The sequence below is a fragment of the Mustelus asterias genome, chromosome 20 (assembly GCF_964213995.1).
Source record: "Mustelus asterias chromosome 20, sMusAst1.hap1.1, whole genome shotgun sequence".
Taxonomy (NCBI): Eukaryota; Metazoa; Chordata; class Chondrichthyes; order Carcharhiniformes; family Triakidae; genus Mustelus; species Mustelus asterias.
In genome coordinates, this window is record NC_135820.1 from 2,276,127 (window position 1) to 2,291,164 (window position 15,038).

A 15,038-nucleotide genomic window follows, 5' to 3' on the forward strand; every position below is an offset into this window, starting at 1 on the left:
GGGGGGAGCATGTGAGTGCGTGTGAGTGTGTGTGTGTCAGTGTGTGTGTGTCAGTGTGAGTGTGTGTGTGTGTGTCAGTGTGTGTGTGTGTCAGTGTGAGTGTGTGTGTGTGTGAGTGTGTGTGTGAGTGTGTGTGTGAGTGTGTGTGTGTGAGTGTGTGTGTGAGTGTGTGTCAGTGTGAGTGTGTGTGTGTGTGTGTGAGTGTGTGTGTGTGAGTGAGTGTGTGTGAGTGTGTGTGTGTGAGTGTGTGTCAGTGTGAGTGTGTGAGTGTGATTGTGTGTGTGTGAGTGTGTGTGTGTGTGTCAGTGTGAGTGTGTGTGTGTCAGTGTCAGTGTGTGTGTGTGTGAGTGTGAGTGTGTGTGTCAGTGTGAGTGTGTGTGTCAGTGTCAGTGTGTGTGTGAGTGTGTGTGCGAGTGTGAGTGTGTGAGTTTGTGTGTGTGAGTGTGTGTCAGTGTGAGTGTGAGTGTGTGTGTGAGTGTGTGTCAGTGTGAGTGTGTGTGAGTGTGTGAGTGGGTGTGTGAGTGTGTGTGTGTGATTGTGAGTGTGCGTGTGTGAGTGTGTGCGTGTGTGTGAGTGAGTGTGAGTGCGTGGGTGTGTGTGAGTGAGTGTGTGTGGATGTGTGTCAGTGTGAGTGTGTGTGTGTGAGTGTGTGTGAGTGTGTGTGTGTGAGTGAGTGTGGATTGGTGATACAGGCGTGTGGAGAATGGGTGAAATGCCGCTTTGTCTAATGTCTGACTCAGTGAATAAATGCCAGCAGATTCAGAGGATTTGAATTGATTTAATTTCTCTTATTTGGTACATTACAGAGAGAAACCTCGGCGATAACTGACATGCCGCACACGGGGAACGCTGGGAGCACGGTCCTGACGCTCTGGGAGATAAGTACAGGGGAGGGCGGTGTTGAGTGTTCCTGAGGCGGGATAACGGGGTTGGAGGAGGGTGAGCGGGGAGATCCGATCCCAGTTCCCAGACAGGATCCCCTCAGGAGAAGAAAAGATCCCTCCATGCTTCTCTGCTCTGATCCCCGAATCGTCTGTAATACAAAGAGCAGCGTTAGTAACCGAACTCACTGCGAGGCAGCAGCGGGGGAGGGGGAGGGGGGCAGAGAGGGGTGGGGGGGGGGGGGCAGAGAGGGGTCGGGGGGGGCAGAGAGGGGTCGGGGGCGGGGGGAGGCACCTTGGCCACGCGAGGCATCACAGCGAGTTTCAGCAGCGTGAGATCAGGGGTTAGGATTACAGAGAGGCAGGAGAGAAAGGCTGTGATAAAGGGTGGTCAACGCTGGAAGATCGATAGAAAAAGCAACGTTAAAAAGAAAGGAGAGGGGCAAAAAGGTAGAAGGAGACAGAAGGAAGGACAGATCAGAGAAAAATTGGTTAAAGGGTTCAGGAACCTGAGGCCAGAATTCTCCAGACTCCCACGTGGCTGAGATTCCCCAGTCCCGCTGCAGTGAATGGAGATCTGGCTGAGTGCCATATTCTCCATTCTCGCTGGCAGCGGGGGAGGGGGGGCCCCTGAGCTCGGAGATTCCCGTCCTTTATCTACATGGCTTCCAATTCTGCTTCTACCCTTCTGACCCTTGTTAACTGTGCACAGTGCTCCCAGTGTGGTCTAACCGAGGGATATAGAGACTGGAACTGTGCACAGTGCTCCCAGTGTGGTCGAACCGAGGGATATGGAGACTGGAACTATGCACACAGTGCTCCCAGTGTGGTCTAACCGAGGGATATGGAGACTGGAACTGTGCACAGTGCTCCGAGTGTGGTCTAACCGAGGGATATGGAGACTGGAACTGTGCACAGTGCTCCCAGTGTGGGTCTAACCGAGGGATATGGAGACTGGAACTATGCACACAGTGCTCCCAGTGTGGTCTAACCGAGGGATATGGAGACTGGAACTGTGCACAGTGCTCCCAGTGTGGTCTAACCGAGGGATATGGAGACTGGAACTGTGCACAGTGCTCCCAGTGTGGTCTAACTGAGGGATATGGAGACTGGAACTGTGCACAGTGCTCCCAGTGTGGTCTAACCGAGGGATATGGAGACTGGAACTGTGCACAGTGCTCCCAGTGTGGGTCTAACCGAGGGATATGGAGACTGGAACTATGCACACAGTGCTCCCAGTGTGGTCTAACCGAGGGATATGGAGACTGGAACTGTGCACAGTGCTCCCAGTGTGGTCTAACCGAGGGATATGGAGACTGGAACTGTGCACAGTGCTCCCAGTGTGGTCTAACTGAGGGATATGGAGACTGGAACTGTGCACAGTGCTCCCAGTGTGGTCTAACTGAGGGATATGGAGACCGGAACTGTGCACAGTGCTCCCAGTGTGGTCTAACCGAGGGATATGGAGACCAGAACTGTGCACAGTGCTCCCAGTGTGGTCTAACCGAGGGATATGGAGACTGGAACTGTGCACAGTGCTCCCAGTGTGGTCTAACAGAGGGATATGGAGACTGGAACTATGCACACAGTGCTCCCAGTGTGGTCTAACCGAGGGATATGGAGACTGGAACTGTGCACAGTGCTCCGAGTGTGGTCTAACCGAGGGATATGGAGACCAGAACTGTGCACTGTGCTCCCAGTGTGGTCTAACCGAGGGATATGGAGACTGGAACTGTGCACAGTGCTCTCAGTGTGGTCTAACTGAGGGATATGGAGACTGGAACTGTGCACAGTGCTCCCAGTGTGGGTCTAACCGAGGGATATGGAGACTGGAACTATGCACACAGTGCTCCCAGTGTGGTCTAACCGAGGGATATGGAGACTGGAACTGTGCACAGTGCTCCGAGTGTGGTCTAACCGAGGGATATGGAGACCAGAACTGTGCACTGTGCTCCCAGTGTGGTCTAACCGAGGGATATGGAGACTGGAACTGTGCACAGTGCTCTCAGTGTGGTCTAACTGAGGGATATGGAGACTGGAACTATGCACAGTGCTCCCAGTGTGGTCTAACCGAGGGATATGGAGACTGGAACTGTGCACAGTGCTCCCAGTGTGGTCTAACCGAGGGATATGGAGACTGGAACTGTCCACAGTGCTCCCAGTGTGGTCTAACCGAGGGATATGGAGACTGGAACTGTGCACAGTGCTCCCAGTGTGGGTCTAACCGAGGGATATGGAGACCGGAACTGTGCACAGTGCTCCCAGTGTGGTCTAACCGAGGGATATGGAGACAGGAACTGTGCACAGTGCTCCCAGTGTGGTCTAACCGAGGGATATGGAGACAGGAACTGTGCACAGTGCTCCCAGTGTGGGTCTAACCGAGGGATATGGAGACTGGAACTGTGCACAGTGCTCCCAGTGTGGGTCTAACCGAGGGATATGGAGACCGGAACTGTGCACAGTGCTCCCAGTGTGGTCTAACCGAGGGATATGGAGACTGGAACTGTGCACAGTGCTCCCAGTGTGGTCTAACCGAGGGATATGGAGACTGGAACTGTGCACAGTGCTCCCAGTGCGGTCTAACCGAGGGATATGGAGACTGGAACTGTCCACAGTGCTCCCAGTGTGGGTCTAACCGAGGGATATGGAGACTGGAACTGTCCACAGTGCTCCCAGTGTGGGTCAAACCGAGGGATATGGAGACTGGAACTGTGCACAGTGCTCCCAGTGTGGGTCTAACCGAGGAATATGGAGACCGGAACTGTGCACAGTGCTCCCAGTGTGGGTCTAACCGAGGAATATGGAGACCGGAACTGTGCACAGTGCTCCCAGTGTGGTCTAACCGAGGGATATGGAGACTGGAACCGTGCACAGTGCTCCCAGTGTGGGTCTAACCGAGGGATATGGAGACTGGAACCGTGCACAGTGCTCCCAGTGTGGTCTAACCGAGGGATATGGAGACTGGAACCGTGCACAGTGCTCCCAGTGTGGGTCTAACGGAGGGATATGGAGACCGGAACTGTGCACAGTGCTCCCAGTGTGGGTCTAACCGAGGGATATGGAGACCGGAACTGTGCACAGTGCTCCCAGTGTGGGTCTAACCGAGGGATATGGAGACTGGAACCGTGCACAGTGCTCCCAGTGTGGGTCTAACGGAGGGATATGGAGACCGGAACTGTGCACAGTGCTCCCAGTGTGGGTCTAACCGAGGGATATGGAGACTGGACCTGTGCACAGTGCTCCCAGTGTGGTCTAACCGAGGGATATGGAGACTGGAACTGTGCACAGTGCTCCCAGTGTGGTCTAACCGAGGGATATGGAGACAGGAACAGCGCACAGTGCTCTCAGTGTGGTCTAACCGAGGGATATGGAGACCAGAACTGTGCACAGTGCTCCCAGTGTGGTCTAACCGAGGGATATGGAGACCAGAACTGCGCACAGTGCTCCCAGTGTGGGTCTAACCGAGGGATATGGAGACTGGAACTGTGCACAGTGCTCCCAGTGTGGGTCTAACTGAGGGATATGGAGACTGGAACTGTGCACAGTGCTCCCAGTGTGGTCTAACCGAGGGATATGGAGACCGGAACTGTGCACAGTGCTCCCAGTGTGGGTCTAACCGAGGGATATGGAGACAGGAACAGCGCACAGTGCTCTCAGTGTGGTCTAACCGAGGGATATGGAGACAGGAACAGCGCACAGTGCTCCCAGTGTGGTCTAACCGAGGGATATGGAGACCAGAACTGCGCACAGTGCTCCCAGTGTGGTCTAACCGAGGGATATGGAGACTGGAACTGTGCACAGTGCTCCCAGTGTGGTCTAACCGAGGGATATGGAGACTGGAACTGTGCACAGTGCTCCCAGTGTGGTCTAACCGAGGGATATGGAGACAGGAACTGCGCACAGTGCTCCCAGTGTGGTCTAACCGAGGGATATGGAGACCGGAACTGTGCACAGTGCTCCCAGTGTGGTCTAACCGAGGGATATGGAGACAGGAACTGTGCACAGTGCTCCCAGTGTGGTCTAACCGAGGGATATGGAGACCAGAACTGCGCACAGTGCTCCCAGTGTGGTCTAACCGAGGGATATGGAGACCAGATCTGCGCACAGTGCTCTGAATGTGGTCTAACCAAGGGATATGGAGACAGGAACTGTGCACAGTGCTCCCAGTGTGGTCTAACCGAGGGATATGGAGACCAGAACTGCGCACAGTGCTCCCAGTGTGGTCTAACCGAGGGATATGGAGACCAGATCTGCGCACAGTGCTCCGAATGTGGTCTAACCGAGGGATATGGAGACTGGAACTGTGCACAGTGCTCCCAGTGTGGTCTAACCGAGGGATATGGAGACTGGAACTGTGCACAGTGCTCCCAGTGTGGTCTAACCGAGGGATATGGAGACCAGAACTGTGCACAGTGCTCCCAGTGTGGTCTAACCGAGGGATATGGAGACCAGAACTGTGCACAGTGCTCCCAGTGTGGTCTAACCGAGGGATATGGAGACCAGAACTGTGCACAGTGCTCCCAGTGTGGTCTAACCGAGGGATATGGAGACCAGATCTGCGCACAGTGCTCCGAATGTGGTCTAACCGAGGGATATGGAGACCGGAACTGCGCACAGTGCTCCTTGGGGTCTAACTGAGGGATATGGAGACCACAATACGGATCTGAAAACGTCTCAGTTTCAAGTTTGCCCAGCACTTAGAATAAAAATGGTAAATTCACCCCCAGAGAGAGAGAGAGAGAGATAGGGTAAGAAAGAGAGAGAAAGAAAGAGTGTGTGAGAGAGAGAGAGTGAATGAGAGACAGAGAAACGGAGATAAGAGAGAGAAAGGGAGAGAGAGAGACAGTGATGAGAGAGGGGAGATTTATAGAGGGGGGTTTGGGTTGGGGGAGTGGGGTGGGATGAGGGGACAGGGCTGCCGGGATACGAGCTGCCCCGGAACACAGTGAGGTTCACTCACCGGAGCTTGTCTGCAAAGTTTGAGAAGTTTAAATCACTGAGGAATTCCCGGATCGCTCCCCTTATCCGATCAGAGAAAGTTCGGAAGCGGTCCTGCCAGCTGGTGTATTCTCCCACAAAGGTCCTGTATCCGCTGGGATTGTAGACGGAATTGGAATGTGCTGCTGACGCTTTCTCTGGAGAGAGAAACATTGGTCAGATTCTATACTCCTGTCTCCCTCTCCTCCTCCTCCCTCTCCTCTATCCCTGTCTCCCTCTCCTCCTCCTCCCTCTCCTCTATCCCTGTCTCCCTCTCCTCCTCCTCCCTCTCCTCTATCCCTGTCTCCCTCTCCTCTATCCCTGTCTCCCTCTCCTCCTCCTCCCTCTCTATTCCTCTCTCTGTATCTGCTTCGTACTCAGCGTGTCTCTGCCCCTGTTTGCATCTGTTCCCACTTTCACTCTCTCTCTCTCTTCCTGTATCTCTGGATCTCTCCCACTCCATGCAGTTCTTTCTGTCCGTCTCTCAATACTTCCCAGATTCTCCATCTCTTTAGCAGTCTCGCTCCCTATCTCCCTTTCTCTCACTTTTCCTCTATCTCTCCCTCAGTACTGACCCTCTGACAGTGCAGCACTCCCTCAGTACTGACCCTCTGACAGTGCGGCACTCACTCAGTACTGACCCTCTGACAGTGCGGCACTCACTCAGTACTGACCCTCTGACAGTGCGGCACTCACTCAGTACTGACCCTCTGACAGTGCAGCACTCCCTCAGCACTTACCCTCTGACAGTGCGGCACTCCCTCAGCACTGACCCTCTGAAAGTGCGGCACTCCCTCAGTACTGACCCTCTGACAGTGCGGCACTCCCTCAGCACTGACCCTCTGACAGTGCAGCACTCCCTCAGTACTGACCCTCTGACAGTGTGGCACTCCCTCAGCACTGACCTTCTGACAGTGCGGCACTCCCTCAGTACTGACCCTCTGACAGTGCAACACTCCCTCAGTACTGACCCTCTGACAGTGCGGCACTCACTCAGTACTGACCCTCTGACAGTGCGGCACTCACTCAGTACTGACCCTCTGACAGTGCGGCACTCACTCAGTACTGACCCTCTGACAGTGCGGCACTCACTCAGTACTGACCCTCTGACAGTGCAGCACTCCCTCAGCACTGACCCTCTGACAGTGCGGCACTCCCTCAGCACTGACCCTCTGAAAGTGCGGCACTCCCTCAGTACTGACCCTCTGACAGTGCGGCACTCCCTCAGCACTGACCCTCTGACAGTGCAGCACTCCCTCAGTACTGACCCTCTGACAGTGTGGCACTCCCTCAGCACTGACCCTCTGACAGTGCGGCACTCCCTCAGTACTGACCCTCTGACAGTGCAACACTCCCTCAGCACTGACCCTCTGACAGTGCAGCACTCCCTCAGTACTGACCCTCTGACAGTGTGGCACTCCCTCAGCACTGACCCTCTGACAGTGCGGCACTCCCTCAGCACTGACCCTCTGACAGTGCAGCACTCCCTCAGTACTGACCCTCTGACAGTGCAGCACTCCCTCAGCACTGACCCTCTGACAGTGCAGCACTCCCTCAGTACTGACCCTCTGACAGTGTGGCACTCCCTCAGCACTGACCCTCTGACAGTGCGGCACTCCCTCAATACTGACCCTCTGACAGTGCAGCACTCACTCAGCACTGACCCTCTGACAGTGCAGCACTCCCTCAGTACTGACTCTCTGACAGTGCAGCATTCCCTCAGTACTGACCCTCTGACAGTGCGGCACTCCCTCAGTACTGACTCTCTGACAGTGCAGCACTCCCTCAGTACTGACTCTCTGACAGTGCGGCACTCCCTCAGTACTGACCCTCTGACAGTGCGGCACTCCCTCTGTGCTGACTGTCTGACAGTGCAGCACTCCCTCAGTACTGACCCTCTGACAGTGCAGTACTCACTCAGTACTGACCCTCTGACAGTGCAGCACTCCCTCAGTACTGACTCTCTGACAGTGCAGCACTCCCTCAGTACTGACCCTCTGACAGTGCGGCGCTCCCTCAGTACTGACTCTCTGACAGTGCGGCACTCCGTCAGTACTGACTCTCTGACAGTGCAGCACTCCCTCAGTACTGACTCTCTGACAGTGCGGCACTCCCTCAGTACTGACCCTCTGACAGTGCGGCACTCCCTCAGTACTGACCCTCTGACAGTGCGGCACTCCCTCAGCACTGACCCTCTGACAGTGCAGCACTCCCTCAGTACTGACCCTCTGACAGTGCGGCACTCCCTCAGTACTGACTCTCTGACAGTGCGGCACTCCCTCAGTACTGACTCTCTGACAGTGCGGCACTCCCTCAGTACTGACTCTCTGACAGTGCAGCACTCCCTCAGTACTGACCCTCTGACAGTGCGGCACTCCCTCAGCACTGACCCTCTGACAGTGCAGCACTCCCTCAGTACTGACCCTCTGACAGTGCGGCACTCCCTCAGTACTGACCCTCTGACAGTGCAGCACTCCCTCAGTACTGACCCTCTGACAGTGCAGCACTCCCTCAGCACTGACCCTCTGACAGTGCAGCACTCCCTCAGTACTGACCCTCTGACAGTGCGGCACTCCCTCAGTACTGACCCTCTGACAGTGCAGCACTCCCTCAGCACTGACCCTCTGACAGTGCAGCACTCCCTCAGTACTGACCCTCTGACAGTGTGGCACTCCCTCAGCACTGACCCTCTGACAGTGCGGCACTCCCTCAATACTGACCCTCTGACAGTGCAGCACTCACTCAGCACTGACCCTCTGACAGTGCAGCACTCCCTCAGTACTGACTCTCTGACAGTGCAGCATTCCCTCAGTACTGACCCTCTGACAGTGCGGCACTCCCTCAGTACTGACTCTCTGACAGTGCAGCACTCCCTCAGTACTGACTCTCTGACAGTGCGGCACTCCCTCAGTACTGACCCTCTGACAGTGCGGCACTCCCCCTGTGCTGACTGTCTGACAGTGCAGCACTCCCTCAGTACTGACCCTCTGACAGTGCAGCACTCACTCAGTACTGACCCTCTGACAGTGCAGCACTCCCTCAGTACTGACTCTCTGACAGTGCAGCACTCCCTCAGTACTGACCCTCTGACAGTGCGGCACTCCCTCAGTACTGACCCTCTGACAGTGCGGCGCTCCCTCAGTACTGACTCTCTGACAGTGCGGCACTCCGTCAGTACTGACTCTCTGACAGTGCAGCACTCCCTCAGTACTGACTCTCTGACAGTGCGGCACTCCCTCAGTACTGACCCTCTGACAGTGCGGCACTCCCTCAGTACTGACCCTCTGACAGTGCGGCGCTCCCTCAGTACTGACTCTCTGACAGTGCGGCACTCCCTCAGTACTGACTCTCTGACAGTGCAGCACTCCCTCAGTACTGACCCTCTGACAGTGCGGCACTCCCTCAGCACTGACCCTCTGACAGTGCAGCACTCCCTCAGCACTGACCCTCTGACAGTGCAGCACTCCCTCAGTACTGACCCTCTGACAGTGCGGCACTCCCTCAGTACTGACCCTCTGACAGTGCAGCACTCCCTCAGTACTGACCCTCTGACAGTGCAGCACTCCCTCAGCACTGACCCTCTGACAGTGCAGCACTCCCTCAGTACTGACCCTCTGACAGTGCGGCACTCCCTCAGTACTGACCCTCTGACAGTGCAGCACTTCCTCAGTACTGACCCTCTGACAGTGCGGCACTCCCTCAGTACCGACCCTCTGACAGTGCGGCACTCCCTCAGTACTGACCCTCTGACAGTGCGGCACTCCCTCAGTACCGACCCTCTGACAGTGCGGCACTCCCTCAGTACTGACCCTCTGACAGTGCGGCACTCCCTCAGTACTGACCCTCTGACAGTGCAACACTCCCTCAGTACTGACCCTCTGACAGTGCGGCACTCACTCAGTACTGACCCTCTGACAGTGCGGCACTCACTCAGTACTGACCCTCTGACAGTGCGGCACTCACTCAGTACTGACCCTCTGACAGTGCGGCACTCACTCAGTACTGACCCTCTGACAGTGCAGCACTCCCTCAGCACTGACCCTCTGACAGTGCGGCACTCCCTCAGCACTGACCCTCTGAAAGTGCGGCACTCCCTCAGTACTGACCCTCTGACAGTGCGGCACTCCCTCAGCACTGACCCTCTGACAGTGCAGCACTCCCTCAGTACTGACCCTCTGACAGTGTGGCACTCCCTCAGCACTGACCCTCTGACAGTGCGGCACTCCCTCAGTACTGACCCTCTGACAGTGCAACACTCCCTCAGCACTGACCCTCTGACAGTGCAGCACTCCCTCAGTACTGACCCTCTGACAGTGTGGCACTCCCTCAGCACTGACCCTCTGACAGTGCGGCACTCCCTCAGCACTGACCCTCTGACAGTGCAGCACTCCCTCAGTACTGACCCTCTGACAGTGCAGCACTCCCTCAGCACTGACCCTCTGACAGTGCAGCACTCCCTCAGTACTGACCCTCTGACAGTGTGGCACTCCCTCAGCACTGACCCTCTGACAGTGCGGCACTCCCTCAATACTGACCCTCTGACAGTGCAGCACTCACTCAGCACTGACCCTCTGACAGTGCAGCACTCCCTCAGTACTGACTCTCTGACAGTGCAGCATTCCCTCAGTACTGACCCTCTGACAGTGCGGCACTCCCTCAGTACTGACTCTCTGACAGTGCAGCACTCCCTCAGTACTGACTCTCTGACAGTGCGGCACTCCCTCAGTACTGACCCTCTGACAGTGCGGCACTCCCTCTGTGCTGACTGTCTGACAGTGCGGCACTCCCTCAGTACTGACCCTCTGACAGTGCAGCACTCCCTCAGTACTGACCCTCTGACAGTGCAGCACTCCCTCAGTACTGACCCTCTGACAGTGCGGCACTCCCTCAGTACTGACCCTCTGACAGTGCGGCACTCCCTCTGTGCTGACTGTCTGACAGTGCGGCACTCCCTCAGTACTGACCCTCTGACAGTGCGGCACTCACTCAGTACTGACCCTCTGACAGTGCGGCACTCCCTCAGTACTGACCCTCTGACAGTGCAGCACTCCCTCAGTACTGACCCTCTGACAGTGCAGTACTCACTCAGTACTGACCCTCTGACAGTGCAGCACTCCCTCAGTACTGACTCTCTGACAGTGCAGCACTCCCTCAGTACTGACCCTCTGACAGTGCGGCGCTCCCTCAGTACTGACTCTCTGACAGTGCGGCACTCCGTCAGTACTGACTCTCTGACAGTGCGGCACTCCCTCAGTACCGACCCTCTGACAGTGCGGCACTCCCTCAGTACTGACCCTCTGACAGTGTGGCACTCCCTCAGTACTGACCCTCTGACAGTCCAGCACTCCCTCAGTACTGACCCTCTGACAGTGCAGCGCTCCCTCAGTACTGACCCTCTGACAGTGCGGCACTCCCTCAGTACTGACCCTCTGACAGTGTGGCACTCCCTCAGGACTGACCCTCTAAAAGTGCGGCACTCCCTCAGTACTGACCCTCTGACAGTGCAGCACTCCCTCAGTAAACCTTGTTATGATCACTCTTTCCCCGTTTGTGAGTGACATACCTGTGAGCACACACAGCGAGAGGACAACAACGGCCACCGAAACACAAAGGAGCTTCATCGCTGAGAACCACGTTCTTTCTCCTGGGATTAACCTGGGGGAGTGAACAGAGGGTGTGTGGTTAGTGGCAGGGAGAGGTTCCCGTGACAGTGAGAGTCAGGATAGCTATACCCCGTGTATACCCCACTGGGGGAAAGACTTCCCCCCAACTCCCCCACCCCCGCCCCTCCCACGCCAAGGTGACCGGATGTGGGGATGCCAGCCACGCGAGGAATGTTAGCCCAGGGAGGCGGGAAGGAGACAGCGAGGAGAAACTGGGAGAATGAAAGAGCGAGATAGAGAGAGAGAGATAGAGTGAGTGAGGGATAGTGGGAGTGAAAGAGAGAAGTAGAGAGAGATAGAGAGAGACAGAGAGTGAGAGATAGAGTGAGTGAGGGATAGTGGGAGTGAAAGAGAGAAGTAGAGAGAGATAGGGAGAGAGAGTGAGCGAGAAAGAGAGAGATAGAGAGAGAGAAAGAGAGAAACTTTATTCATTAGTCACCAGTACGCTAACATTAACACTGCAATGAAGTTACTGTGAAATCCCCCCAGTCGCCACACTCCGGCGCCTGTTTGGGACACTGAGGGAGAATTTAACATGGCCAATACACCTAACCAGCACATCTTTCTGACTGTGGGTGGAAACCGGAGCACCCGGAGGAAACCCACGCAGACACGGGGAGAATGTGCAGACTCCGCACAGACAGTGACCCGAGCCGGGAATCGAACCTGGGTCCCGGGCGCTGTGAGGCAGCAGTGCTAACCACTGTGCTGCCATGCTGCCTGCAATAAGAAGTCTCACAACACCAGGTTAAAGTCCAACAGGTTTATTTGGTAGCACTAGCTTTCGGAGCACTGCCCCTTCATCTGGTGAGTGGGAATTCTGTTCACAAACAGGGCATATAAAGACACAAACTCAATTTACAAAATAATGGTTGAAATGCGAGTCTTTACAGGTAATCAAGTCTTAAAGGTACAGACAATGTGAGTGGAGAGAGGGTTAAGCACAGGTTAAAGAGATGTGTAATGTCTCCAGACAGAACAGTTAGTGAGATTTTTCAAGCAAGTTGTGGGGGTTACAGATAGTGTGACATGAACCCAAGATCCCGGTTGAGACCGTCCTCATGTGTGCAGAACTTGGCTATCAGTTTCTGCTCAGCGACTCTGCGCTGTCGTGTGTCGTGAAGGCCGCCTTGGAGAACGCTTACCCGAAGATCAGAGGCCGAATGCCGGTGACTGCTGAAGTGCTCCCCAACTGGAAGAGAACAGTCTTGCCTGGTGATTGTCGAGCGGTGTTCATTCATCCGTTGTCGTAGCGTCTGCATGGTCTCCCCAATGTACCATGCCTCGGGACATCCTTTCCTGCAGCGTATCAGGTAGACAATGTTGTCCCGAGGCATGGTACATTGGGGAGACCATGCAGACACTACGACAATGGATGAACGAACACCACTCGACAATCACCAGGTAAGACTGTTCTCTTCCTGTTGGGGAACACTTCAACGGTCACAGGCATTCGGCCTCTGATCTTCGGGTATGCGTTCTCCAAGGCGGCCTTCATGACACACGACAGCGCAGAGTCGCTGAGCAGAGACTGATAGCCAAGTTCCACACACATGAGGATGGCCTCAACCGGGATCTTGGGTTCATGTCACACTATCTGTAACCCCCACGACTTGCTTGAAAAATCTCACTAACTGTCCTGGCTGGAGACAATACACATCTCTTTAACCTGTGCTTAACCCTCTCTCCACTCACATTGTCTGTACCTTTAAGACTTGATTACCTGTAAAGACTCGCATTCCAACCATTATTTTGTAAATTGAGTTTGTGTCTTTATATGCCCTGTTTGTGAACAGAACTCCCACTCACCTGATGAAGGAGCAGCGCTCCGAAAGCTAGTGGCATTTGCTACCAAATAAACCTGTTGGACTTTAACCTGGTGTTGTGAGACTTCTTACTGTGTTTACCCCAGTCCAACACCGGCATCCCCACATCATGCTACCCACGGACAGTGAGAGAAAGAGAGAGTGAGAGAGGGAGAGAGAGCGCGATAGAGGAAAAGTGACTTCTCCCAAGCCCTGCACAAGCTCGGATGTCAGAAGGAGTTTCAGAGACATTTGATTCCTGCTGTTTAGTGGACTCATAGAATCCTACAGTGCAGAAGGAGGCCATTCAGCCCATTGAGTCTGCAGTGACCACAATCCCACCCAGGCCCTATCCCCGTACCCCACATATTTACCCTGCTAATCCCACTGACATTGGGGCAATTTACATGGTCAATCCATCAAACCAGCACGTCTTTCAGTTTGTGGGAGGAAAACAGAACATCCGGAGGAAACCCACGCAGACACGGGGAGAACATGCAGATTCTGCATAGACAGTGACTCAAGCCAGGAATTGTACCCGGGTCCCTAGGCAGCAGTGCCACCGTACCGACTCACTGTTGTAATGTCGCTGACATATAGGCTAATCACGCAGAGCAAGATCCCACAAACAGCAATATGATAACGACCCAGATCACTGTTAACTCCCTCAGTACTGACCCTCTGACAGTGCGGCACTCCCTCAGTACTGACCCTCTGACAGTGTGGCACTCCCTCAGTACTGACCCTCTGACAGTGCAGCACTCCCTCAGTACTGACCCTCTGAGAGTGCGGCACTCCCTCAGTACTGACCCTCTGAGAGTGCGGCACTCCCTCAGTACTGACCCTCTGACAGTGCAGCACTCCCTCAGTACTGACCCTCTGACAGTGCAGCACTCCCTCAGCACTAACCCTCTGACTGTGTGGCACTCCCTCAGTACTGACCCTCTGACAGTGCAGCACTCCCTCAGTACTGACCCTCTGACAGTGCGGCACTCCCTCAGTACCGACCCTCTGAGAGTGCGGCACTCCCTCAGTACTGACCCTCTGACAGTGCAGCACTCCCTCAGTACTGACCCGCTGACAGTGCGGCACTCCCTCAGTACTGACCCTCTGACAGTGCGGCACTCCCTCAGTACTGACCCTCTGACAGTGCGACACTACCTCGGAACTGATTCAGGAGCTGAGGTCTCTGTGGAACGGCCCAGACTTGCCCCTTCCCAACTGACGAAGCAAAGTCCAGCACCATGGCCACACTCCCAAAGAACAACAGGGAGAAGCCGACCAAAATATCCAAGGCCCACAGGCCCTCAGCTAGTCCTGAGAATGGCCTAGAACCTCAATGGGATCCAGTCAGAAACAGAGCGCAGGAAAGACTGGAGAACACTTACTGTCAAATCGCGCTCCCTGCTTCTGTCACCTCACCCTGAATCTCACCTCTTAATGTAGCTGAGATTTCCTCATTAACCTTATTAGTGGTGAGGGTTGTACCCAGCTCCCAAACTTCCCATTCAGTTGCGCATAGCAAGCATCCGAGTCATCCCGTTAAATTAGCACCCCAAACTCGTTATCCTGTCTGCTCCTGGTTTACCTGAACAGAGTTCGATTCCGGCTCTGTGATCTTCGGAGGGATGAGAATGTGGTATCAGTCAGATAGACAGAGGGCGAGAGAAACTAATTCGTCTAATAATAGAACCATAGAAACTAGAAGCAGG

At 55.0% G+C, this 15,038-nt stretch overlaps 1 long non-coding RNA gene across 2 annotated transcripts; it reads right to left on the reverse strand.

The window, feature by feature from the left end:
• Positions 1 to 758: 758 nt before the first annotated feature.
• Positions 759 to 14,783, reverse strand: LOC144508200 (uncharacterized). 2 transcript variants are annotated; one of them, XR_013500245.1, is made up of 4 exons: positions 14,715 to 14,783; positions 11,422 to 11,513; positions 5,842 to 6,016; positions 759 to 1,033 (listed from the first exon to the last, which is right to left on the reverse strand). It is a non-coding gene; the product is annotated as an uncharacterized LOC144508200 (long non-coding RNA). The 2 variants fall into 2 exon arrangements; XR_013500246.1 differs by having other exon boundaries at positions 14,488 to 14,741.
• Between the last annotated feature and the right edge of the window lie 255 nt (positions 14,784 to 15,038).